Raw genomic sequence first — 25,269 nt, forward strand, 5'->3', positions numbered from 1 at the left:
TTTTTAAAGTGTTTTTTTGGGCTTTTTCCACCTTTATTGGATAGGACAGCGTAGAGACAGGAAATGAGCAGGAGAGAGACAGGGAGGGATCGGGAAACGACCTCGGGTCGGAATCGAACCCGGGTCCCCGGATTTATGGTATGGCGCCTTATCCACCTGAGCCACGACACCCCCCATGACTATAACATTAACAGTTTTAACATGAAGTCAGTCTTGTTGATGTTATAAACTCTTCATTGATGGAAACTTGAGTGCAAAACTGTTCATGACAACTGCAGTCCTAAAGTTAGCAAGTCAACTGTACTCCTCAGCTATAAAAGCATTACTGTAAGAGTCCAGAGCGTCCTCCAAGTGTGACTTTCAGCTGTCCACATGGGGCCGTCCTCCACAGGAGCGATGCGATGAGACTCCAACCAGACACAGGGCACCAGGATGGATCAGGCAGGTCCGAGGAGCAGAAGAGGGTCAGCATCTCGATCTCAGGATTGACATGTAACTCAGAGGGACAGATTGGGGGGGCACAGGTTGTTAGGTATGCCCAATGTCACCTGAATAAGTAGGAACAGTATACATATTGCACTGAGTACAAGCAGGGACTCCGGCAAAACTAACTATGACAGCATAACTAAAAGGAGAGAGCCAGAAGGTAACACAGGCATGAGGGGCCCCGGGACATAAAGCAGCAGCCACTACACCGTCAACAAACTCGAGTGAGCAAGCGAGTGGGGACTGACAGCATCCATACATCCCAGTTTACCAAAACACTCTGTCTGAGGACCCTCCAGATCTACACCTTTACCTCATAAACACCATTAACACAAGGCTTGACTAAACAGATCTGTTTTCAGCCGAGACTTAAACACTGAGGCTGTCTGATTCCCGAACATTACTTGGAAGGCTGTTCCATAACTGTGGGGCTTTGTAAGAAAAGGCTCCGCCCCCTGATGTAGACTTCACTATACGAGGTACCAGCAGATAGCCTGCACCTTTTGATCTAAGTAGGCGTGGCGGGTCATAGAGGAGCAGAAGTTCACTCAGGTACTGTGGTGCGAGACCATTCAGTGCTTTAAAGGTCAATAGTAGTATTTTATAATCAATACGAAATTTGATTGGGAGCCAATGCAGTGTGGATAAGACAGGGGTGATGGGGTCATATTTTCTAGTTCTAGTAAGGACTCTTGCTGCTGCATTTTGAACTAACTGGAGCTTGTTTATGCACTTATTGGAACATCCAGACAGTAAGGCATTACAATAATCCAACCTGGAGGGAACAAAAGTACCTCCAGGTTGGAAAAAAACTAAACAAACAAAAAAAACCAAACAATGTCTTAATTCCAACCTGAGCATAAAAATAGATGTTTGTTGGTTTTCTAAGCGTTTGATGAGGTAAATTCACCACTTTGGGTTTGACACACAACAACTTACTGCCATAAAAAGATAAGTTGTCTCATTTTCTTTGCTCCACTGCCGTTGAGATGCCGCCATCTTTGTTGAAAATTTCAGAGGCTCTCAGGTGGTCATGTGATTAGCTGCTAGCACTCTGATTGGATCTTAAAAAGTTGCTCAAAATTATGAAAATAGTTCATATAGAAATTATGCTGCTCAATTTCAATGGGAAAGTGTCAAGGCGCAATTGCCTGGCAACATTAGCCAAAAAGTTGCCCCATGTATCATCACCTCAAGGCTCCCCTGGATTGTTGAGCTCCATTTCAGAGGGTAACCCAAGTTCTGCCACCTTATTCCTTCAGTCACTACTCATATCTCATGAGCATAAGCATGTAGATTGACCATTAAACAGATCTTCTGACAAAACAACTCCTGTTTGACCACGACAGATGGAAACAGCATCTATATCGCTGCTCGGGTTGAGTTCATTCTCACAGAGCCTTCAAGAGTCTTAAAAATCTTGAGCTGTAAGCTGACCTTGTTTGCATTCCCTCCAGCTTTGAAGGACTTGGGAATGATCTCAGATTACAACTTTGCCTGCCATTTTGTGTACACAGATCCATGATCATCATGATCACTAATTGGAGATGATCTCAGTGAGAGGTTTATAAAACACAGCAGTGGCTAGTATACAAGCTTATTTCTGTGTATCATATGAAATGCCTGTGGAAATAAATAAGAAAAGAAAACAGGTAAATAAAACTACAAGCAGACATTTGGCTTCCCTTTGTAATAATAATCATCTCTGGTTTGGAGGATTTTTTGGCATTTGTGCATTTCCTTTCTTAATGACTCATAGTGTTCAGTTTGGTCAATCAGGACAAGTGATTGTGGTTAAACTCCTGCCTGAAAAGGTCAAATTTGAAACCTTTAAGTATTCTTTGGTTTTCTTCTGAATTCTAAAAAAAGTTATGCTGAACCCTTTTACATAATTGGCCCCTGTCAGAAATGTTCACAAACTAGAACCGAGGAACCTTTAGCCTCTTAACCTTTAACAACCATTTGAGAAACCCTTGAGGGACCGTTTTTCACAGTGTGCATTTTTATATTATGCACTGTTAGTTCTGATAGTTATGTTTTTTTCTGTTTTCTGTAATAATAATAAATATCTCAATGGCAAAATAAGTCTATAATTAGTCTAGAATTAAACAATATTGCCTTTAAGCCAAGCAGTAATTGATTTAATAATTATTAGCTGAAGGTGAAGTAAATATCAGTGTATAATAACCAAGACAAAGACGGGGTTATTATTAACTACTTATTAAGTGAGCGCGAGGCCTTTAGATAGAAAGAAAGCCTTTGTCACTGCACAAACGCACAATGAAATTTTAGTTCATCACAGGAGAGCAAAGCTGCTGTGTACATGCATGCCACCACTCTTGGGCACTTCAGCCCCAAGACCATCCCATGGTAACCTACTGCATGTCTTTGGACTGTGGGGGAAACTGGAGCACCCGGAGGAACCCACGCAGACACAGGGAGAACATGCAAACTCCACACAAAAAGGCCACTGGGCTTGAACACAGCACCTTCTTGCTGTGAGGTGACAGTGCTAACCAATTATACCGCTGTGCTACCCCCTTTTTATTAATATAAAAGTTTACGGGAAAATATCAGACCTACAGCTTGGTCCGCACTGTCAAGACCTTGGCCTGATATTTTCCCATAAAGACCAGGTTAATAAGGAGTTTATTATATGGCTTTTTTATTTCTAAGTTTAAAATAGATGGTCATTATAATGAGGCGTGATGCTCCTTTCAGTCGGATCATATCTGTAATGTAGTTGAGTCACGCATGCAGAATAAACTGCTAGCGGTTCCAAAACTGAATTGCGGTTAGCGGTTTCTGAATGCTCTTCTTTGTTCATTTCTTGAATAACTCGGTGACTTGTTTGTCTGTGTTTCAGCCATTTTTGAATCCGTTTTGATTTCTAATTCATATTTTTTTGTTGTTTTTTGAAACATTGAAAGCTGGCACCTTGGAAAGAAAATCCATAATCGCCCATGGGCATTACGGGAAAATTCTGCCCACCAAGGAAACAATCAAAACGCATGATTTTACTGGAAGTAGCTCATGCCATATAAAGCACCAATATTCACTGATCCTGAGACAGATAATTATTTTAGTATAAATACACAGGTGGTTATTTTTTATTTTTTTAAATCATATTAATTAATTTCTCAAACTTCAAAAGCAGCATGTAAATGTAATAACTTTGCGGCGCAGACTTGTGTCACTGATCTACACCAAGTCACATAAAATACTTTGTTCTGAAATCGATAAAATAAATCCCAACCCCACCTTCCCTTTAAATAGTTTTAGACCAAACTTCGGAGCATCTTTAGCACTTTTAGGAACAGCATTTTCTTTCATCATCTGTGATTCTACCTCACAGTGACAAAGCAATTGGTCGCCATTTTGCTAAGTCACGCGAGGTGATTATTGAGAAATAACCAGAATTTCTTGACCAATCGCCTGTGTATTTATATTAAAGTATCTTATAATCTCTGCCAAGGAGGTTATGCTTTCCATGCAGTTTGTTTGAATTTAAGCAGGATTGTGCAAAACCTACTGACTGATTTCTATGAAACTTGGTGGAAGGGTGTAGCATGGGCCAAGGAATAACACGTTAAATTCTGGAATGTCCCCAGGTCATGGGCCAGTTTCACTTTCGATAACATTGCGAGATATGGCATTCGGCCTTGGCAGAGGTCTGCGTTCTCAGACTGCCCTTCTAGTTATGTATAATTCCTTTTTATAAATTTATTACTTATTACAGTCACTAGAAGAAGCCATTCTACTACAGTGGTGCTTGAAAGTTTGTGAACCCTTTAGAATTTTCTATATTTCTGCATAAATATGACCTAAACCATCATCAGATTTTCACACAAGTCCTAAAAGTAGATAAAGAGAACCCAGTTAAACAAACGAGACAAAAATATTATACTTGGTCATTTATTTATTGAGGAAAATGATCCAATATTACATATCTGTGAGTGGCAAAAGTATGTGAACCTTTGCTTTCAGTATCTGGTGTGATCCCCTTGTTCAGATAAACTAAACGTTTGCGGTAACTGTTGATCAGTCCTGCACACCGGCTTGGAGGAATTTTAGCCCATTCCTCTGTACAGAACAGCTTCAACTCTGGGATGTTGGTGGGGTTCCTCACATGAACTGCTCGCTTCAGGTCCTTCCACAACATTTCCATTGGATTAAGGTCAGGACTTTGACTTGGCCATTCCAAAACATTAACTTTATTCTTCTTTAACCATTCTTTGGTAGAACGACTTGTGTGCTTAGGGTCGTTGTCTTGCTACATGACCCACCTTCTCTTGAGATTCAGTTCATGGACAGATGTCCTGACATTTTCCTTTAGAATTCGCTGGTACAATTCAGAATTCATTGCTCCATCAATGATGGCAAGCTGTCCTGGCCCAGATGCAGCAAAACAGGCCCAAACAGGCCATGATACAACCACCACCATGTTTCACAGATGGGATAAGGTTCTTATGCTGGAATGCAGTGTTTTCCTTTCTCCAAACATAACGCTTCTCATTTAAACCAAAAAGTTCTATTTTGGTCTCATCCATCCACAAAACATTTTTCCAATCGCCTTCTGGCTTGTCCACATGATCTTTAGCAAACTGCAGATGAGCAGCAATGTTCTTTTTGGAGAGCACTGGCTTTCTCCTTGCAACCCTGCCATGCACACCATTGTTGTTCAGTGTTCTCCTGATGGTGGACTCATGAACATTAACATTAGCCAATGTGAGAGAGGCCTTCAGTTGCTTAAAAGTTACTCTGGGGTCCTTTGTGACCTCACCGACTATTACATGCCTTGCTCTTGGAGTGATCTTTGTTGGTCGACCACTCCTGGGGAGGGTAACAATGGTCTTGAATTTCCTCCATTTGTACACAATCTGTCTGACTGTGGATTGGTGGAGTCCAAACTCTTTAGAGATGATTTTGTAACCTTTTCCAGCCTGATGAGCATCAACAATGCTTTTTCTGAGGTCCTCAGAAATCTCCTTTGTTCATGCTATGATACACTTCCACAAACATGTGCTGTGAAGATCAGACTTTGATGGATCCCTGTTCTTTAAATAAAACAGGGTGCCCACTCACACCTGATTCTCATCCCATTGATTGAAAACACCTGACTCTAATTTCACCTTCAAATTAACTGCTAATCTTAGAGGTTCACATACTTTTGCCACTCACAGATATGTAATATTGGATCATTTTCCTCAATAAATAAATGACCAAGTATAATATTTTTGTCTCATTTGTTTAACTGGGTTCTCTTTATCTACTTTTAGGACTTGTGTGAAAATCTGATGATGTTTTAGGTCATATTTCTGCAGAAATATAGAAAATTCTAAAGGGTTCACAAACTTTCAAGCACTACTGTATGTTCAGTAACAAAATATTAATGTGCTTTGTGATATTTCAGAAATGCAGAGGCTTGTAGGCTTACTGAGATGTTTCAGATTATTTAGGCAACACCGTGTGTCCAGAAAGGGGTGCTTTGGCATAAAATGTGGCATGTACAATATTATGTTTTGTGCATTGTTCCATCTGACAATTACTATTAAAAGAACAGAAAGTTTTGCCTGCAGCCATTAAAAATGATTTCAAGGGAGCTAAATTGAAAAATTACAGCAATATTAGATACATAATTCCTGAGGTTTAAACGAGTCTTATAACCTTACAATTGCATGTGATGTTGTATTCATTTAGTGGTGGTACTGTAGCATTACTGTACCTTTAATCAAGTACTTGCTTTTATCCCTCAACAGATGCTTTTGTAACTAGCTTTATAGTGAATGGAAACAATTAGTAAAGTCTGTCTCCATGGGAACAGCTGACAATATTGCTATACACAATTTCAGCAGCCAGAACTCACACTCCACCATGGGCTGAAAACTCCAGAACTGCAGAAATGTATTGTGTGCGCGTACAACTCTAATACTTTAAAATCAAATGAACTGTTTTAAATGTTATTTCCATCCTGTCATTTCTTTGAAATATAATTTGAATGCAAGTTCATGTTTGCATTGTCTGCTGCATAATCACTAAAAAGCATGAAAGAGAAATGAGGAAAAGAGTTCAATTTAAAGGCATTATCATTCCATGCAGTAAGAGTGCATGACTGATACTGTGCCATGGAGTTCAGACAAATACTCGAGGTTGTTGAAAGAGAACATCACCTTATGGTCTTATTAAATATAGCTGGAACTTGAAAGTTCAGGCGGGTGGGTGTATTGTTTTGCTGTGTCAAAATGTGTCCTGAATTTTTGGTACATTTTGAACATAGTCTTCCTTGATGTTCCAACCTCCTACACACTATCCCCAGCTTGTAGCGCTCATCAAGCTCACTTCCACAGTAAGTATTTCTGCACATGGTAGAGCTCCCCCACCAAGGCACTTAATTATTCATCCGGTGCTCAAGCCTCGGAGTTTGTTCTTCTGGTAAAGTCATATTTGCCAGTCGTGGAATAGCTTCAGAACTTCCAAGCCAAATGAAATAAAAAGCAAGGGAAGCATGTAATATCAACATGTTCCTCCATAGCACTCATTTCAACCAAAGAAATGTTAAAACTAAATCAATTGTTCCATCTTTTATGCAATACAACATGTTGAAAATATCTCAACGTATAAGGAAGTTGAAGGTTGACCATGGGAACACTATTTTAATAGGCCATTAAACAATAAGGCAATGTTTTGGGCTGTTGATGTTAAATAAATGCAGTAATCTATAGCCCAGGGATCATTAACTGCCAGACTGTAATGTGGACTCAGGAAGATATTTCAGTGGAGCAAACAAAGTACTTTATAATAATAAATCTGTAGCAGACCTGACTTAAGTATGGCAAAACTGTAAATAGTTCAACACCTCTAGTTTTCTAAACAGGAACCAGCATGGGTTCTGCATCAAACCCTCTCTTGTGGTTTATCCAACCACACTTTCAGAAATTAACCTACCAAGCTGTACTTTTCCTTGTCTCTGGGGTCATACCATTAAGCACACTTCATTTGTTCCTTTAATATGTAAAATAGTTTTAAAGTATAACATAAGAGTTCAAGAATCACTTTTAAACTTATTATAAAAGTTAAAGGTACATCACATTCACCTTCCAAGGCTTTATAACAAAAAAGACTAAAAATAAAAAAAAGATGTACCCTTGACAGTACTATGCTAGCAACAAGGAAAAGTACAGTTTGGTGCTTTTATTTTACATGGATTTTTATGATGTAACTTGCTTAGCTGAAGGCAGATCAGACCAAAGACTTTCTATAGAGCAAGAATCATTAGCTAAGAAAGAGAAGATTTTTCTCTTTGACTTTCACAGATTTTTAAAATTTATTTACTTTTATTGTTCTGGCTAGTGAAAAGACTGGACAGAGAAATGTCCATTAATGTATGTCATCTGTTCAGAGTCCCTGCCTTTTTAGTTAAAAATGATGTTGACGTTCATCCTTTATCAAAGATGACCATGATTTCAATTTGGTGGGTGGTAGTTGTGGATCCAGAGGTGACTGATGAGGCCAATCCAGGCTTCGAAGGTACACCTACATGTCGATGTTCCACATGCCAAGGTTGAGTACCTTCACTATCTTTTTGTTGTATTTGGACCGCGGAGTGGGCTCCCCGTCAGCCGCAGTGTGCTGGCCAGGGTGAGGTGAAGCAGGCTATGTTTGAGACACCTTTTCTAGCCCCTTCCTCTATGGAGGTAAGCAGAGTGAATCCTAAACAGGGCTGCTCAGAGACCCGGGGGCTGCCGAACTCCACTGCTGCTCCGTTCCAGCAGAGAGTGACCCTATGCCCTGGACTGCCTGTGTGCAGGCTCGTGACTACAGCTTCCAGTGTTTCTGCACCTGCTGCTTCGCCACTTTCCCATCACCACAGAACTCGAATTGGAAGTCATGACTTGTGTGTGACTTGGATTAGAGTGAAGGAAAGTTGTGCAGCCGTCAGCCTCAGTCTCTCATCCCAACCTCACTGGGTCCAGGGGCAAGACAGAATCAAGATGGCTGGAGCTAGGTTGGGATGCAATGGATGGCAAACAGTGTTCTACGTGTTGCACTGTGCTCTGATCGCACTCCAGAAATGCTTTGCTGGGTCTGCCTTCCTGCCTGTTGAACCACCAGATGGTGGTCTCCTCCACACAGTCTGCCGAGTCCAGACTTTGGTCATAACCCTGACCAGGGGGAGCCAGGGGTTGCTAGTGCATCACCCCAGGCTAGTGGGGGGAAGGAGATGCCTTACTACTCCATTGCATGGTGGTCAAGGATGGCACATGCCCACTGCCCTAAATGTTAAAAGTAGTAAAGTGAAGCACCACTGTAAGACAAAACACTACTCCTACAATTGTCTGATTTATAGCCTTAAACTAATAACTAATGGTTCAGCATTAAAAAGTAACCTTTGTCACCATTCAGTTGTGTTAGCTGCTTATCCAGACCTTTGTAACCAAAGCATTTTTATGTAACTGCACCTTTAGAAATTTTAGTTGAGTGCCTTTGCTATAGACTGTCAACTTGTCCACAGTGTGATCACAATTTAAACTTCTGTTCATGTACTCTCCACTGAGATGTACTGATATGTTTATGTTTCTTAACATCATTTGAGGCGGCACGGTGGTGTAGTGGTTAGCGCTGTCGCCTCACAGCAAGAAGGTCCTGGGTTCGAGCCCCGGGGCCGGCGAGGGCCTTTCTGTGTGGAGTTTGCATGTTCTCCCTGTGTCCGCGTGGGTTTCCTCCGGGTGCTCCGGTTTCCCCCACAGTCCAAAGACATGCAGGTTAGGTTAACTGGTGACTCTAAATTGAGCGTAGGTGTGAATGTGAGTGTGAATGGTTGTCTGTGTCTATGTGTCAGCCCTGTGATGACCTGGCGACTTGTCCAGGGTGTACCCCGCCTTTCGCCCGTAGTCAGCTGGGATAGGCTCCAGCTTGCCCTGTAGAAGGATAAAGCGGCTAGAGATAATGAGATGAGATGAGAACATCATTTGACATTATTGAGAACAACAACTTAATAGGTTATTCTAATGGCAGATTATGAAGTATCTAAGACAGTTTGTCAATTATCCAATTAAACTGAATACTTTTGCCTTTTCCAGTTTTTGATCGGTTTCTAACCAGACTAAACCCTATATGTGGTTAAGGAGTGATTCTCTGAACTGCTGAAGCCCGAGTAACTTTTTCCACAATGTTTCATTCAAGACTTGGCTCACAGGTTCTGAGGCCCGTTAGGTTTCATAGGTTTGTTGTCTTTTGCCAGTTGCATGCCACTGCCACATATGTTGAAGTCTGTGTGATACATGGTCTCTTTTCAGTGCACCTTATGCCAGGCACACAGTGAGGGTTTATACAAGCAAGAGATGAAAATAAAATTACTTTTACTGACATTATACTGGTTTAACAATGTGTGAACATTGTAAAACCAGTATAATGTCAGGTAAAGTAGATACTGGGAACTTTGAACTAACAAATTACCTTTCAAATGTATTCTGTGACAAAAAATTAACTATTTTAGCTATGTCAGAATGCAGGTGAGAGCAGAAGCATCACAAACTCCAGCCAGAGCTGAATCGAAGAATGGGAATTCTAGTCAGGGATGGGCGGATGTCAGTCAATCAGCACAACGTAAGGAAAGTGAGAAGACAAAGTCAAGACTAAACATAAACACTGATCAGAACAGGAACTCAGGCAGCAGCCAAACAGCTCAGTAAAGTCAGGTACAGGACACAAAATAACTTCACACTGGCTGTCTGTGAGAGCTGAATATTTATAGGCAAGGTGATTACTGGTGGATCAGAGACAGGTGATGTAATTCGAAGTCAGGTGACAGAGGGCACTGCGACTCTTGGGTACTGTAGTCCAGAGCGGCCATGCTTGGCGGCTGTGCCGAGCTCAGGTTTTCAGTGCTGTTACTGACAAACTAGCATTTTGTGCTTTGAGAGGTAAATTTCAATAAAATTTCTTACAATTAGAGATTAGATTAGATTAGATTAGATAAAACTTTATTGATCCCTTTGGGAGGGTTCCCTCAGGGAAATTAAGATTTCAGCAGCATCATTACAGATAAACAGAGAAAAGAAATAGAGAAAAACTTCTAGATAAATTAAAATAAATTAAGTATTTACATATACAAATCTAAAAGAATAAGATATGGGGAAGAGAGGAAGGGGGGAGGGGGGAAAGGGGGAGAAGTGGGGTTAGGGTAAGTGTGTGTATGAGGGGGGAAGCAGGAAAGATATTGCACTTTATATTGCACGTTATATTGCACATTGTCCGGTATTGCTTATTGTTAGGCTAGGCTACTGCTTCTTCCTGTCCTCTGTCCTCCTGTTACCCCTCCTCCCCCCCAGAGAGGAGTTGTACAGTCTGATGGCGTGAGGGATAAAGGAGTTTTTGAGTCTGTTCGTCCTGCACTTGGGAAGGAGCAGTCTGCCACTGAACAGGCTCCTCTGGTTGCTGATGACGGTGTGCAGAGGGTGACTGGCATCGTCCATGATGTTCAGTAGTTTGTCCATAGTCCTCTTCTCTGCCACCGTCACCAGAGAGTCCAGCTTCATGCCGACCACAGAGCCAGCCCGCCTGATCAATTTGTCCAGCCTGGATGTGTCCTTCTTGGATGTGCTGCCCCCCCCCCCCAGCACACCACGGTGTAAAACAGGACACTGGTGACCACAGACTGATAGAACATCCACAGGAGTTTCCTGCAGATGTTAAAGGACCGCAGCCTCCTAAGGAAGTATAGCCTGCTCTGTCCCTTCCTGTATAAGTGATTGGTGTTGCAAGTCCAGTCCAGCTTGCTGTCCAGCCACAGCCCAAGGTACTTGTAGGAATCCACAGCCTCCACCTCGACTCCCTCGATCAGAACTGGTCATGACCTTGGTCTGGATCTCCCAAAGTCAATGACCAGCTCCTTGGTCTTTGAGGTGTTGAGCTGCAGATGGTTCCTGTTGCACCACACAGCAAAGTCCCTCACCAGGCTCCTATACTCCTCCTCTCTGTTGTCACTGATACACCCCACGATGGCTGTGCCATCGGCAAACTTCTGAATGTGACACAGCTCTGAGTTGTAGCAGAAGTCCGCGGTGTACAGGGTGAAGAGAAGAGGGGCCAGCACTGTGCCCTGGGGTGCTCCGGTGCTGCTAATTACAGTGTCAGATATGATGTCCTTCAGCCTGATGTACTGCGGCCTGTCAGTGAGGTAGCTGGAGATCCAGGTGACTAGACAGGGGTCCACTTGCATCCTGTTCAGTTTGTCCTGAAGCAATAGGGGCTGGATGGTGTTGAAGGCACTCGAGAAGTCCAAGAAGGGATCCTCACTGTGCCACTTCCCTTATTCAGATGCGAATGGGCTCGGTCTAGCAGGTACAGGATGGCGTCTTCCACACCGACACCTGCCCGATACGCAAACTGCAGACAGTCCTGGGCATGTTGTACCTGGGGTCTGAGGAGGCTGAGGAAGAGGTGCTCCAATGTCTTCATCAGATGTGAAGTGAGTGCCACCGGTCGGAAGTCGTTCAGCTCGCTGGGCTGATTCTTTTTGGGAACTGGAACGATGCATGATGTCTTCCAGAGGGTTGGCACTCTTCCCAGCTGCAGGCTGAGGTTGAAGATGCATTGGAGTGGTTCACCCAGTTCAGCAGCGCAGGTCTTCAGTAGTCGTGGACACACCTTGTCTGGGCCTGCTGCTTTCCTGGGGTGAAGCTTCCTCAGTTGACCTCTGACCTGGTCTGCAGTAATGCATGGAGGAGTCGGTGTTGAGGTGGGGGAGGAGGGGGCTGCTGTGATGACTGGGGGGAGGTGTGTTGAGGGAAGAAGGAGAGATGGCTGCAGTGAGGGAGAGGGTGGGGGGAACATGGGCTGGTTGAACTGATTGAAAAAGTCATTCAACTCATTCGCCCTCTCCACTGTCCCCTCAATGACTCTGGTCTTTGTATTGTGGCCTGTGATGGTTTTCACACCTTCCCAGACCTCCCTCATGCTGTTCTCCTTCAGCTTCTGCTCCACCTTTCTCCTGTAGCTGTCCTTAGCTTCCCTCATGTAGCATTTCACCTCCTGCTGTGCTGCTTTCATTGCCTCCCTATCCCTGCTCCTGAAGGTGGCCTTCTTCCTGTTGAGGACAGCTTTGACTTCCTGTGTTACCCATGGCTTGTTATTAGGGTAACACTGTACAGTCTTAGCGGGGGAGACCACGTCTGCACAGACGTTAAGGTGTGACAGTGTGTCAGACCCTCTATGTCCTCACAGTGTGGGCTAAGCAGCACATCCCAGTCTGTGATGTCATAGCAGTCTCTGAGGGCATCTTCCATTTCAGGGGACCACCTCCTGATGGAGCTAGTTGTTGCAGGCTTCCTTTGGACCAGGGGGGTGTACTTCGGCTGTAAACGAACCAGGTTGTGGTCAGACTTCCCTAGTGGGGGGAGGGGTGTGACTCTGTATGCATCCCTCACATTAGCATACAGCAAGTCAATTGTCCTGTTGTCCCTTGTTGGACAATCCACAGCCTGGTAAAAAGCAGTCAAATAAATAAATGTACCAATTCAAAGAGTAATAATTCAAATACCAATTTCATGCTGTGAAATGTCTCTGGGCTCACAGGCATCTGGGATGGACCATCACACAGTGGAAAGTGTATTGTGATCAGATGAATCAGTATTGCAGGTCTTTTTTTGGAAAAAATGGACTCTGTGTGCTCTGGACCAAAGACAAGAAGGACAATCCAGACTGTTATCAGGAACAAGTCCAAAAGCCAGGGTGCGTCATGGTATGGGGTTGTGTCAGTGCCCTTGGGAGAGAGAACATACACTTCTGTGATGGAGCATTAATGCAGAAAAGTACACTGAGATTTTGGAGCCATGTATGCTGCCTTCAAGACAACAGCTTTTCCAGGGAGATTTCACCCGTTGCACATCTTAATACCTGTTTGTAGGAAGAACAGGATGAAATAACACCTGAAACACTTCATCACTTGGGGTCTTCAGTTCCTAAACATCTTTTAAGTGTTGGGAGAAGGAACGGGAACATTATAAAGTAGTAAATGCTTTACTGACCCAACTTATTTGAAATGTGTTGCAAGAATCAAAACGGAAATGTATCTATTTTGAAAAAAAAAATCCTCAAATAATGTGCTGGTGTACAGTTTTGAGTGAAATACGGGTCAAATATTATTTACATTGTTTTCAGTTTTAATTTCAATTTCAGCATACTGTCCCAACTTGTTCTGACTTGGTGTTGTAGATAAATGTACATACTGTAAAATATGATCTAAAATAAGGATGAGTCCATATTTTTGATTATTATTATTTAATAGTCATCACAATAGTTGCATGCCTAGCACAGCTGCAGGAAAGTTCAAGTTAAACAGATAGTTAATTTTTCCAGATGTAGTTTCATGAAAACATCTGTTTATGACAAAAGACATAGCACCGTAGTGTTTTTGTCACACTGCCATGAGGCATTTTTAGCCCAGTGTCATGGTAAACATAAATGATTCTGTTCTACAAACAGAATACTATTTTTCCTCCATGTCTGTACAAACAGAGAATTCAGACCACTTTCTCTTCCTGTTTGTCTTCGTGTTTGAGTTTTGAAAGGAGTCAAACTTTAACTATAGCTGCAAGACATGAAATCCATAGCAGGACAACTTGCTCACTTTCCATGAAAACATGGTAGTTTTTTGGTCTCTTCATCTGGATGGAACCAACTGATTATATCACAGTACAGTAGAAAATAGTTCATGAATTTAACATGTTGTAAGTTAACTTAGCACATTGCTAGGATGGTATAAAAGGAAATTACTAACCCCATTTCCAGAAAAGTTGGGATATTTTCCAAAATGCAATAAAAACAAAAATCTGTGATTTGTTTACTCACATGATCCTTTATAAAAGAGCTTTTCAATAGTTTTACTGACCGACTTAAATGTATTTTGTAAATATAAATTAAGTTAGAATTTGATGCCTGTAACACACTCAAAAAAATTTGGGACAGAGACAAAACAAGATGGAAAAGTTTATCGGATATTCAGGTAACACCATTTTGGAAGATTCCACAATCAGCAGGTTAATTGATGACATGATTGGGGATAAAAAGAGCAGCACCAAAGGTCCAGTCTGTGCAAGTAAGGATGGGGCGTGGCTCACTGCTTTGTGCCAAAATTCACGAGAGAATTATTTGTCAATTCAAAAAGAACATTTCTCAGCGCAAGATTGTAAAGAATTTAGGTCTTTAAAAATTTACAGAACATAATCTTGTGAAAAGATTCAGGGGATTTGGAGACATCCCGGTGTGTTAAAGTCGAGGTCGGAAACTGCTGTGAATGGGCGTGACCTTCCAGCCCTCAGACACCACTGCCTGAGAAACCGTCATGCTAACGTGACAAATATAGCCACATGGGCTCAGGAGGACTTCAGAAAACTGTCATCACTTAACACAGTCCACCGCTGCATCCAGAAATGCAACCTGAAACTGTATTACACAAGGAGGAAGACATTCATGAATTCTATGCAGAAACATTGCTGATTTCTCTGGGCCTGAACTCATCTCAGATGGACTGAAAGACAATGGAAACATGCTGTGGTCAGATGAGTCACATTTCATCTTGTTTTTAGGAAAACTGGACGTCGAGTTCTCAGTGCCAAAGGTGAACATGACCATACAGTTTGTTATCAGAGAAAGGTGTAAAAGCAGCATCTGTGATGGCGGGGGGGGATAAGTGCTCATGGCATGGGGGAGTTACATGTATGTGAAGGTACCATTGACATATTGGGATTTTAGAGAGACATATTCATCAAGGTAATGTCTCTCCCAGGGAAGTCCATGATTATTTGAGCAGGACAATGCCACGCCTCATGCTGCACGGACTACAACAGCGTGGCTTCGTAGACACAGAGTGCATGTGCTTGACTGGCCTGCTGCCAGTCCAGATCTGTCTCCTACTGAGAATGTATGGAGCTTCATGAAAAGGAGAATCGGACAACAGCGACCATGGACTGCTGAGCAGCTGAAACCTTGTATCGAGCAAAAATGGACAAAACTTCCAATTGCAAAACTGTAACAATTAGTATCATCAGATTCCATATGATTAAAAAGTGTTATTAAAGGAAAGGTGATGGAACACAATGGTAATAATGCCTCTGTCCCAACTTTTTTTGAGTGTATTGCAGGTATCAAATTCTAACTTCATTTATATTTCCAAATTATAATTAGGTTGTCAGTAAAACTATTGAAAATGTTTTCTTTGTACTTTTGTCATTTAAACAAAGGTTCACATGAGTAAACAAATCACAGATTTTTGTTTTTTTTATTGCATTTTGGAAAATATCACAACTTTTCTGGAAAGGGGTTGGTACATTTAAAAGTGATGGCACCCATCAATGCACAAGTGTCACTTAGTGTACTATACAGGACCATACTTACACTGCAGACAAAGATGTAATGTTTTGTGGTATACATGAAAGTATACCACAACAGACTCAAACATTTGAAAGTATTTTAATGATACTTTAAAAAAAATTGTTATTTTGAAAATTGTAACTTTGCCTGAAATGCCCATCTCTAATCAAAACATACAAATGTATATGTTTACAAATGTGATTTATGGACTAGCATAGCAAAGAAGCCTGACATCTATAATAATAATAATAATAATAATAATAATAATAATAATAATAATAATAATAATAATTTATATAGCGCCTTTCACAAACCCAAGGACGCTTTACACAGGAGTTACCAAAAAAAAAAAAAACACTAGGAAGAGTAGTGTGAGGAAAGAGAAAAGTTTTCAAGTTAGCTTTGAAGGAAGAGAGAGTGGAAGAGTCATGAAGCGATTGTGGTAACGAGTTCCAAAGTTTAGGAGCAGCAACACTGAATGATCTGCCACCCATAGATGCCAGTTTAAAATGTAGGACAGTCAAAAGTCCACAGACAGAAGATCTGAGGGAGCGGGAGGGACAGTACAAATGAATTAGCTCACAGAGATAGGAAGGGGCGAGACCATGAAGAGCTTTATAGGTTAAAAGCAAGATTTTGTATTTGATCCAAAAAATAATTGGCAACCAATGCAGTTGCTGTAAAACAGGAGTGATGTGAGCAGTGCGCTTGGGGAGTGTGAGGACTCTTGCTGCAGAGTTTTGGCTGTACTGCAGGCGATTGAGCAATGTGGCAGGGAGACCATAAAAGAGAGAATTGCAATAGTCAAGACGAGAAAAAATAAATGCCTTGACCAACATTTTGGCATCAGTTTCAAAGAGAAGAGGGTGGAGACATGCAATATTGTGGAGGTGAAAGAAAGCATTCTTAGTAATGAGTTTAAAATGGGGTTCAAACATAAGGGTGGAGTCAAAGATAACTCCAAGTTTTTTTATAACTTGGGAAGGACTAATAGACACACCATCAACATCAGTAGTGAAACTGGATAAATTCAGAACCTGTCTTTTGCTACCTACTAATAGAACCTCCATTTTGCTAGCATTAAGTTTAAGGCAGTTCTTATGCAACCATTGCTTAAGGTCAATGATACAAGTCCTTAGCAGCTGAACAGAGGCTATGGAAGGGGTGATAGTGATATAGATTTGAATGTCATCAGCATAACAATGAAAGTTAAGGCCATGGTTATGAATAATCTGGCCTATAGGAGAAAAAAGAAGGGGACCAAGGACAGAACCCTGAGGCACACCTTGAGCAACAGTAGCAGTGGATGATTTATGAACACCATCTCACAACAATTCCAACTTGAACTCCAAAATCATTTTTCCTCCCTGGAAAATATCTCAGACACAGAAATACTCTTTGAAACTTTCTCCAAGAGAATACATGAATCTGCATAAAAAAACCCTACCCCAAATCAACCAAAACCAGCCTATATGGATGTCTGATGAAACAAAACAAGCGATCAGAAGCAAACACAAGATAAGGAAAGAAAAAGGACCAAAATCTACTCAATATAAAATTGCAAAAGCAGAATCCAAAAAGCTGATCAAAAAAAGACAAGATCAAACAAATTCAGGATGACATTGAAAAACTAAGTTGTCTTCTACCTCACAAATGATACCATGCTGCCCTCAAAAAGCTCAAAACAAAACTTAAAAATTTCAGCTGGGGAATCAAGGACCAAAATGGCAACCTTCTAATCAATAAAGATGAAATACTTGAAAGATGGGCAAATTTCTATGAAGAACTTTACGCAGATGACTCCAATGCTTTTTCAATTGATGACTTTTCAGAAGATGAAATTCCTTCAATCTTGAAAAACGAAGTTGAAGCTGCCATAAATGCTATGAAAGATGGAAAAAGCCCTGATCTTGATAAAATCTACTCTGAATACTTGAAAGCTGGTGGCAAACCACTAATGAAAGCTCTCTTATACCTCTTCAACCAAATATTAACCACAGGAAAGGTACCATAAGCATTTAAAGAAGCTCTCATAGTTGTCCTCTACAAAAAGAACAGTCGTCTTGAATGCGGTAACTATCATCCAATAAGCTTGTTAAGCCATATATACAAAGTATTTATTACTATTATTGCAACAAGAATCAAAAATGACTTGTATGCATCCTTCCCCCCTACTCAAGCTGCTTACCAACCTGGCAGAGGAACCATAGAACAGATCTTTTGTCTTGAACAAATAATCGAGAAATCCATAGAATTCAACAAACCAGTATATATATGCTTCATAGACTTCTCCAAAGCGTTCAATAGTGTGAAGCTTCCCTGTCTATGGAAATTTCTTGAAAGCACCAGAACCAATAAGAGATACATAAACCTACTAAAACTCACCTACAATAATTCAAAAGCATTTGTCAAGACTGATATTGGCACCTCTAGATCTGTCAATACCTTTAAAGGAGTGAAACAAGGAGATGTACTCTCGGCTATACTCTTCTGCATTGTAATAGCCGCAATTCTCTCTAAAACTGAAGATGAAAGTCAATCTGGATTCTCAATCGGCGGTCACCTCCTCTCCAATCTCAGCTACGCTGATGATATTTCTGGAATAAATGAATCCTGTCAGAACTTACAATCTTTTGTTAACTCTCTTGCTAAACATACTGCAGAAGCCAGACTTTCTATCAACAAATCAAAAACAGACTGCATGACAACAGATTAATCTAGACCCCAACCTTACAATATACAGCAAACCAGTAAAGCAAGTTTCTGAATTAATCTACCTCGGACACAAACTCTCTTCAAAAAACAATGGAATGATAGCTGTGAACCATAGACTTGGACTTGGTTGGGCTGCTTTTGATAAGAACAAAATTGCACTAACTTCAAAACGGATTCCATACCACATAAAATCAAGCATCTACAACACCTATGTAGTTTTATATGGACTAGAATGTGTCAACTGGACTTCTGCTGCACTACAGAAACTGGAAGTCTTTCAAAATCACACAATGCAACTTATGACTAACACCAACTTCTCAGACCATGTCAAAATAGAAGATCTTCGACAAATAACCCAATTGCCACCAATCACCTCTGTCATCAAAAGTAAAGTACTCAAACTGTTTGGCCACATAAAATGAATGGATTGTGACATCAGCAAGATCTGTTTAGAAGGCATGATTAATGGAAAGAGAAACAGGGGTCGGCAACCTAAGAGATGGAGAGATAACATCACAGCATGGACAGGTCTTGATATAAATTTCCTGAACACTCTTGCCAAAGATCGAGATCTATGGAAGCAACTATCTCATGTTAGTGCGCATTCTGCTGCAGGCGGAGATAGCGGTTAATGATGATGGGCCCTGTGCCTAGCATGACTTCACAAGCTCCTGGGGGTGAAATCCTTAGAAAACAATCAATACTTTTAATCCCTTCAAAGCATTTTTAATGGCCTTAGTAAGTTGTTACACATTTTCCTTAAGGCTAGGCTTTCATCCCATTTAACTTTGTCTTTTTATCCACCAGAGAGGTTTTAAGGCCATTAAAAATGCTTTGAAGGGATTTCAAATTTATTCCACATTATACACGCCTATTGTAATAATAATAATAATAATAAGTTCAATAAGTGGCGGCACGGTGGTGTCGTGGTTAGTACGGTCGCCTCACAGCAAGAAGGTCCTGGGTTCGAGCCCCGGGGCCGGCGAGGGCCTTTCTGTGTGGAGTTTGCATGTTCTCCCCGTGTCCGCGTGGGTTTCCTCCGGGTGCTCCGGTTTCCCCCACAGTCCAAAGACATGCAGGTTAGGTTAACTGGTGACTCTAAATTGAGCGTAGGTGTGAATGTGAGTGTGAATGGTTGTCTGTGTCTATGTGTCAGCCCTGTGATGACCTGGCGACTTGTCCAGGGTGAACCCCGCCTTTCGCCCATAGTCAGCTGGGATAGGCTCCAGCTTGCCTGCGACCCTGTAGAAGGATAAAGCGGCTACAGATAATGAGATGAAACCCAAGGACGCTTTACAAAAGAGTTACCACCAAAAAAAATAAAAATAGGCATATAGTAAGTTGTTACACATTTTCCTTAAGGCTAGGCTTTCATCCCATTGAACTTTATGTCTTTTTATCCACCGGAGAGGTTTAATTAGGGAAACACTCAGCTTATTCCACAAGTTACAGTGTCTAAAGTATTCATTACCATGTATATAGTTAAAAAAAAACACCTGTAATGTATCTTACTGGTAGTTGTGGACCTTGCATTTGCCTCAAAAGCTGCAATAAAGCCCATGTGTACGATTACTAATGAAGGTGTAAGAGAGGAAATGGAAATACCTGAGACATTCATTCTGTGCAAGTGAATTTTTTCAGTCATCAGTTCTTTTAATGATGATTAATGCCTCAGAACAGATTCCCAAGGTGCTGTCATGACACATCTCAGCAGCAAGCTGGTCACACACTGGGCCGAATCTGTCTGTGATGACAGATGGTAAAATGAACTGTAAACAAAACCATTGCTTGTTACGGATTAGGACATGCTGGTGCAGTAGAGTGGGAGATTAGTATTGCTGTTAGGGGTTTACCACCAGATCTCAGATAGTTTTTAGGTTATATTTCAGATAGCAAATGAAGAAGGAACTGGATTTATTAAATAAGTTAAAAAATAATGTATTTCCAATCACATACATGTCAACCTTTAGTTCCCCATGCCCTGACAAAATCTGTACTTTTCCCTTACATACACCCATGATCCCTTATACACGAGAAAAACTCCAATATATAATCCAAAGCACCGATTGTTTTATTCCACATTATACACTCCTATTGTAATAATAATAATAATAATAATAATAATAATAATAATAATTTCAATTTATATAGCGCCTTTCACAAACCCAAGGACGCTTTACAAAAGAGTTACCACCAAAAAAAAATAAAAATAAAAATAGGCATATTTATCACACTGCATCAAGTTAAAGGGATCAAATAAGCATGTACTGAATAAAAAGAAATATTTTAGATCCCAGAGAAAACAACTGAATTAAAAAGGACTATATGTACAGTCAAGTAAACAATTATCTACTAAAGAGAATGACTGAACTGTAAACTTAATTATTTAATATACATTATATCAGTAATACAAGAATTATTGATGTAAATTTTGCAAATAAAATGTAATTAATATTAAATAGTTCATAAAAATTACACAAAGTTCTATTTGACAAGTGTTGACATCACTGACAATATTACATTCCGCCAAAGAAAATTACTTGAAAGAGCAGTACCAAGTAGGGATGTTAATTAAAATAGTAGGTTACATGTAATAAATTATATATAATCATGTCAAACAGTAAATGAAGGTTAGTAAAAGTTCCATTTGAGAAAAAAGTATCGACGCCACAAGCAGTGTTCAATCCAACTAAAGATGACTGAACCACTTAAACAAGGATAAGTGAAAATATTAATAAATTATGAAGTTAAATTGAAAATCTTCCCAGTAATTTATAACAAGAATTTAAATCTTATTCCTTTTTGGAGTGTTCTTTGCTGTACAAAGATGTTGCAGATTTGGCACGAGCTATAATATCACTGCTTGGGTCGCAGTTGTAGCTCCTCATCACACTTCATTTTAATTTGCAAATATGCAGTTCATGAATTTAACTTCTAAGTGCAGGAAGAGTGTTTATTAGCAGGCGTGATCCTTACTAAAACCGAAACACAAACAAAACTGAAAGCAAAACAGAAAGCAGAGTCATAAACATGGATAGAAACAAATGTGATTGTGATAACGATAATACTTCACAACGCCTCTGTGTCCTTATATGAGCGTGCTGATTGTGCTCAAATCAGCATCAGGTGTTTCCTCTAATGACTGGGGCCCAAGCACACGCACAACATGCTCCGAAGGATCCTTGAATGTAAATGCAGTTTATGTCTCGGTGAAGGTTAGGCTGTGCAGAGCTGCTGTTTTGCTCATGTTCACTTCAGTGGATAAGAATGAGCACTGTACTGCAGTTGTGATTTTTTTTTAATCTTCACCTTTGTGGAAATGAAGTGAGTATACCGTAGGGTTTTTGACCTCTCCATTCATCACTGAGTCATGCTGAATGTTTTTTCCCATTTTTCCTTCTATGTTTAGAAATCTCTCTCTAGTTTTTTCCCCCAATGATGAATTCCTTTTGGTAAATTAAAAAAAAAATCTCATGTCATTCAAAACGATTTAATTCAAAATGATTTGCATGTCCAAAAACACAGCAAAACCTTCCCATACTGATCGATAACAACCAACTCGTCTGAATGAAAAACTACAAGTGTGCCTCCTGTCACGTTGGCGTAGTTACCGTTGCTATGGGGTCACATGACAGTGCAAAGCCTCTATTCTTAAGTGTTTTTGTGTGTGTTTCTTTCCCATTTGTTTAAATCTGAGATCTTCAATGTTGTCTCAGACTTTTCAACCCCAGTGTACGGTAGATGTTGTGTGCTACAAGTGTTTATTTCTCCAGATCGACATAAACATTTCTCTGTTCACATATATCTATTTCCTGTGTAGATTTTCTAATTCTAGAGGATTTAATATAAACACATTTCTGGTTAAAATGTTAATAAAAGGGGTTCAAAACAAGATCAGAAGCTTTGGGGGTCCTCGTGGGACGTTTTTGTAAATAGTAAGTAGTGCAAGGTACAACCCTGATTCCAAAAAAGTTGGGACAAAGTACAAATTGTAAATAAAAATGGAATGCAATGATGTGGAAGTTTCAAAATTCCATATTTTATTCAGAATAGAACATAGATGACATATCAAATGTTTAAACTGAGAAAATGTATCATTTAAAGAGAAATATTAGGTGATTTTAAATTTCATGACAACAACACATCTCAAAAAAGTTGGGACAAGGCCATGTTTCCCACTGTGAGACATCCCCTTTTCTCTTTACAACAGTCTGTAAACGTCTGGGGACTGAGGAGACAAGTTGCTCAAGTTTAGGGATAGGAATGTTAACCCATTCTTGTCTAATGTAGGATTCTAGTTGCTCAACTGTCTTAGGTCATTTTTGTCGTATCTTCCGTTTTATGATGCGGCAAATGTTTTCTATGGGTGAAAGATCTGGACTGCAGGCTGGCCAGTTCAGTACCCGGACCCTTCTTCTACGCAGCCATGATGCTGTAATTGATGCAGTATTTGGTTTGGCATTGTCATGTTGGAAAATGCAAGGTCTTCCCTGAAAGAGACGTCGTCTGGATGGGAGCATATGTTACTCTAGAACCTGGATATACCTTTCAGCATTGATGGTGTCTTTCCAGATGTGTAAGCTGCCCATGCCACACGCACTAATGCAACCCCATACCATCAGAGATGCAGGCTTCTGAACTGAGCGCTGATAACAACTTGGGTCGTCCTTCTCCTCTTTAGTCCGAATGACACGGCGTCCCTGATTTCCATAAAGAACTTCAAATTTTGATTCGTCTGACCACAGAACAGTTTTCCACTTTGCCACAGTCCATTTTAAATGAGCCTTGGCCCAGAGAAGACGTCTGCGCTTCTGGATCGTGTTTAGATACGGCTTCTTCTTTGAACTATAGAGTTTTAGCTGGCAACGGTGGATGGCACGGTGAATTGTGTTCACAGATAATGTTCTCTGGAAATATTCCTGAGCCCATTTTGTGATTTCCAATACAGAAGCATGCCTGTATGTGATGCAGTGCCGTCTAAGGGCCCGAAGATCACGGGCACCCAGTATGGTTTTCCGGCCTTGACCCTTACGCACAGAGATTCTTCCAGATTCTCTGAATCTTTTGATGATATTATGCACTGTAGATGATGATATGTTCAAGCTCTTTGCAATTTTACACTGTCGAACTCCTTTCTGATATTGCTCCACTATTTGTCGGCGTAGAATTAGTTTACATTACGTCGAATCAGCGGATCATCAGATTAACGTTCTTAAAACGATTCGCGTTGACACTAAAACCGTTAGCCGTGCACACAGCAACACCAATACGCGGATACGCTCGGCTCCGCAGGCATCCTGCGCTCCAAATCACTCCGCCCTGAACAGCGAGTGCCCTCTGGAGGGTGCGCACTCCGGCCCTGCGCAGCTCACAGAGCGCGCGAGTGAAGTGAACAAGCCACGATTCGGGACTGAGCCGCTGTGTGTGCGATCCCAGCGCATATCACTTATTACTTGCAAGTGGAAGGATGGCAAGCCTAAAGACAATCATAACTACACAATGGGCAGTATTTGCATCAGTATTTGCAGTATTTTCATACTTTTATACTCTTTAATGAAAGGTGATACAAGGCGGAAGTCTGCGCCGTTTTTCAGCAGTCGCGTCACATGACCAACGCCAGCGAATCAGGAAGGTGGATGTCACAGTGACGTTGTCCAATGAGACGCCAGCTAGAGCTCAGCACAGCGTATTTGCGTATTCTCAATGTTTACACAGCACCGGAGCTGACACGATCTAGATTGAATACGTGGACGCTGGCGGATTCCCGTTTCCCCGCTTTTTCAGGGGGGTTAATGTAAACGGACAGTGCGTCCGCGAAGAAAACGAGACAGATACAGTCTAGTGTAAACGTAGCCTTAGGGGGATTGGTGATCCTCTTCCCATCTTTACTTCTGAGAGCCGCTGCCACTCCAAGATGCTCTTTTTATACCCAGTCATGTTAATGACCTATTGCCAATTGACCTAATGAGTTGCAATTTGCTCCTCCAGCTGTTCCTTTTTTGTACCTTTAACTTTTCCAGCCTCTTATTGCCCCTGTCCCAACTTTTTTGAGATGTGTTGCTGTCATGAAATTTCAAATGAGCCAATATTTGGCATGAAATTTCAAAATGTCTCACTTTCGACATTTGATATGTTGTCTATGTTCTATTGTGAATACAATATCAGTTTTTGAGATTTGTAAATTATTGCATTCCGTTTTTATTTACAATTTGTACTTTGTCCCAACTTTTTTGGAATCGGGGTTGTAATTAGGCACACTGTGGGCGGGCATGTATGCACTCAAACATTGACAATGTAATTAATTAATTAATTGCAATTATTATTTGCTTCACTTATCGCTTATTCTCTCTCTCACACGTGTGCATGTGTAGATGTGAATGTAATTTCTGGATGTTTTATAAAATATGATATACTGTATATTTACTAGTATAATGGTTTCACTCAAAACTGAAGAAAGGCAGGGTTTTTTTTTTCAATTCCTAGTGTTTCACCACAATATTCTGGTTTATCAAATGTCATACATTTGTGATTTAATAGTAAGAAGGAAGTCAAATTAAAAATTCTGTCCACTTGCTTGTATATCCTTTTAATTATTTACAGTATATGCTGATGTGTTGTGTTCAGATCAGACCCTTGTGATGTTACATCAGAAGAAATGAATCACAGATCGCATGTGAAAATTGGAGACCGTTTCAA

Source organism: Neoarius graeffei, chromosome 9 (assembly GCF_027579695.1).
Source record: "Neoarius graeffei isolate fNeoGra1 chromosome 9, fNeoGra1.pri, whole genome shotgun sequence".
NCBI classification, from domain to species: Eukaryota; Metazoa; Chordata; class Actinopteri; order Siluriformes; family Ariidae; genus Neoarius; species Neoarius graeffei.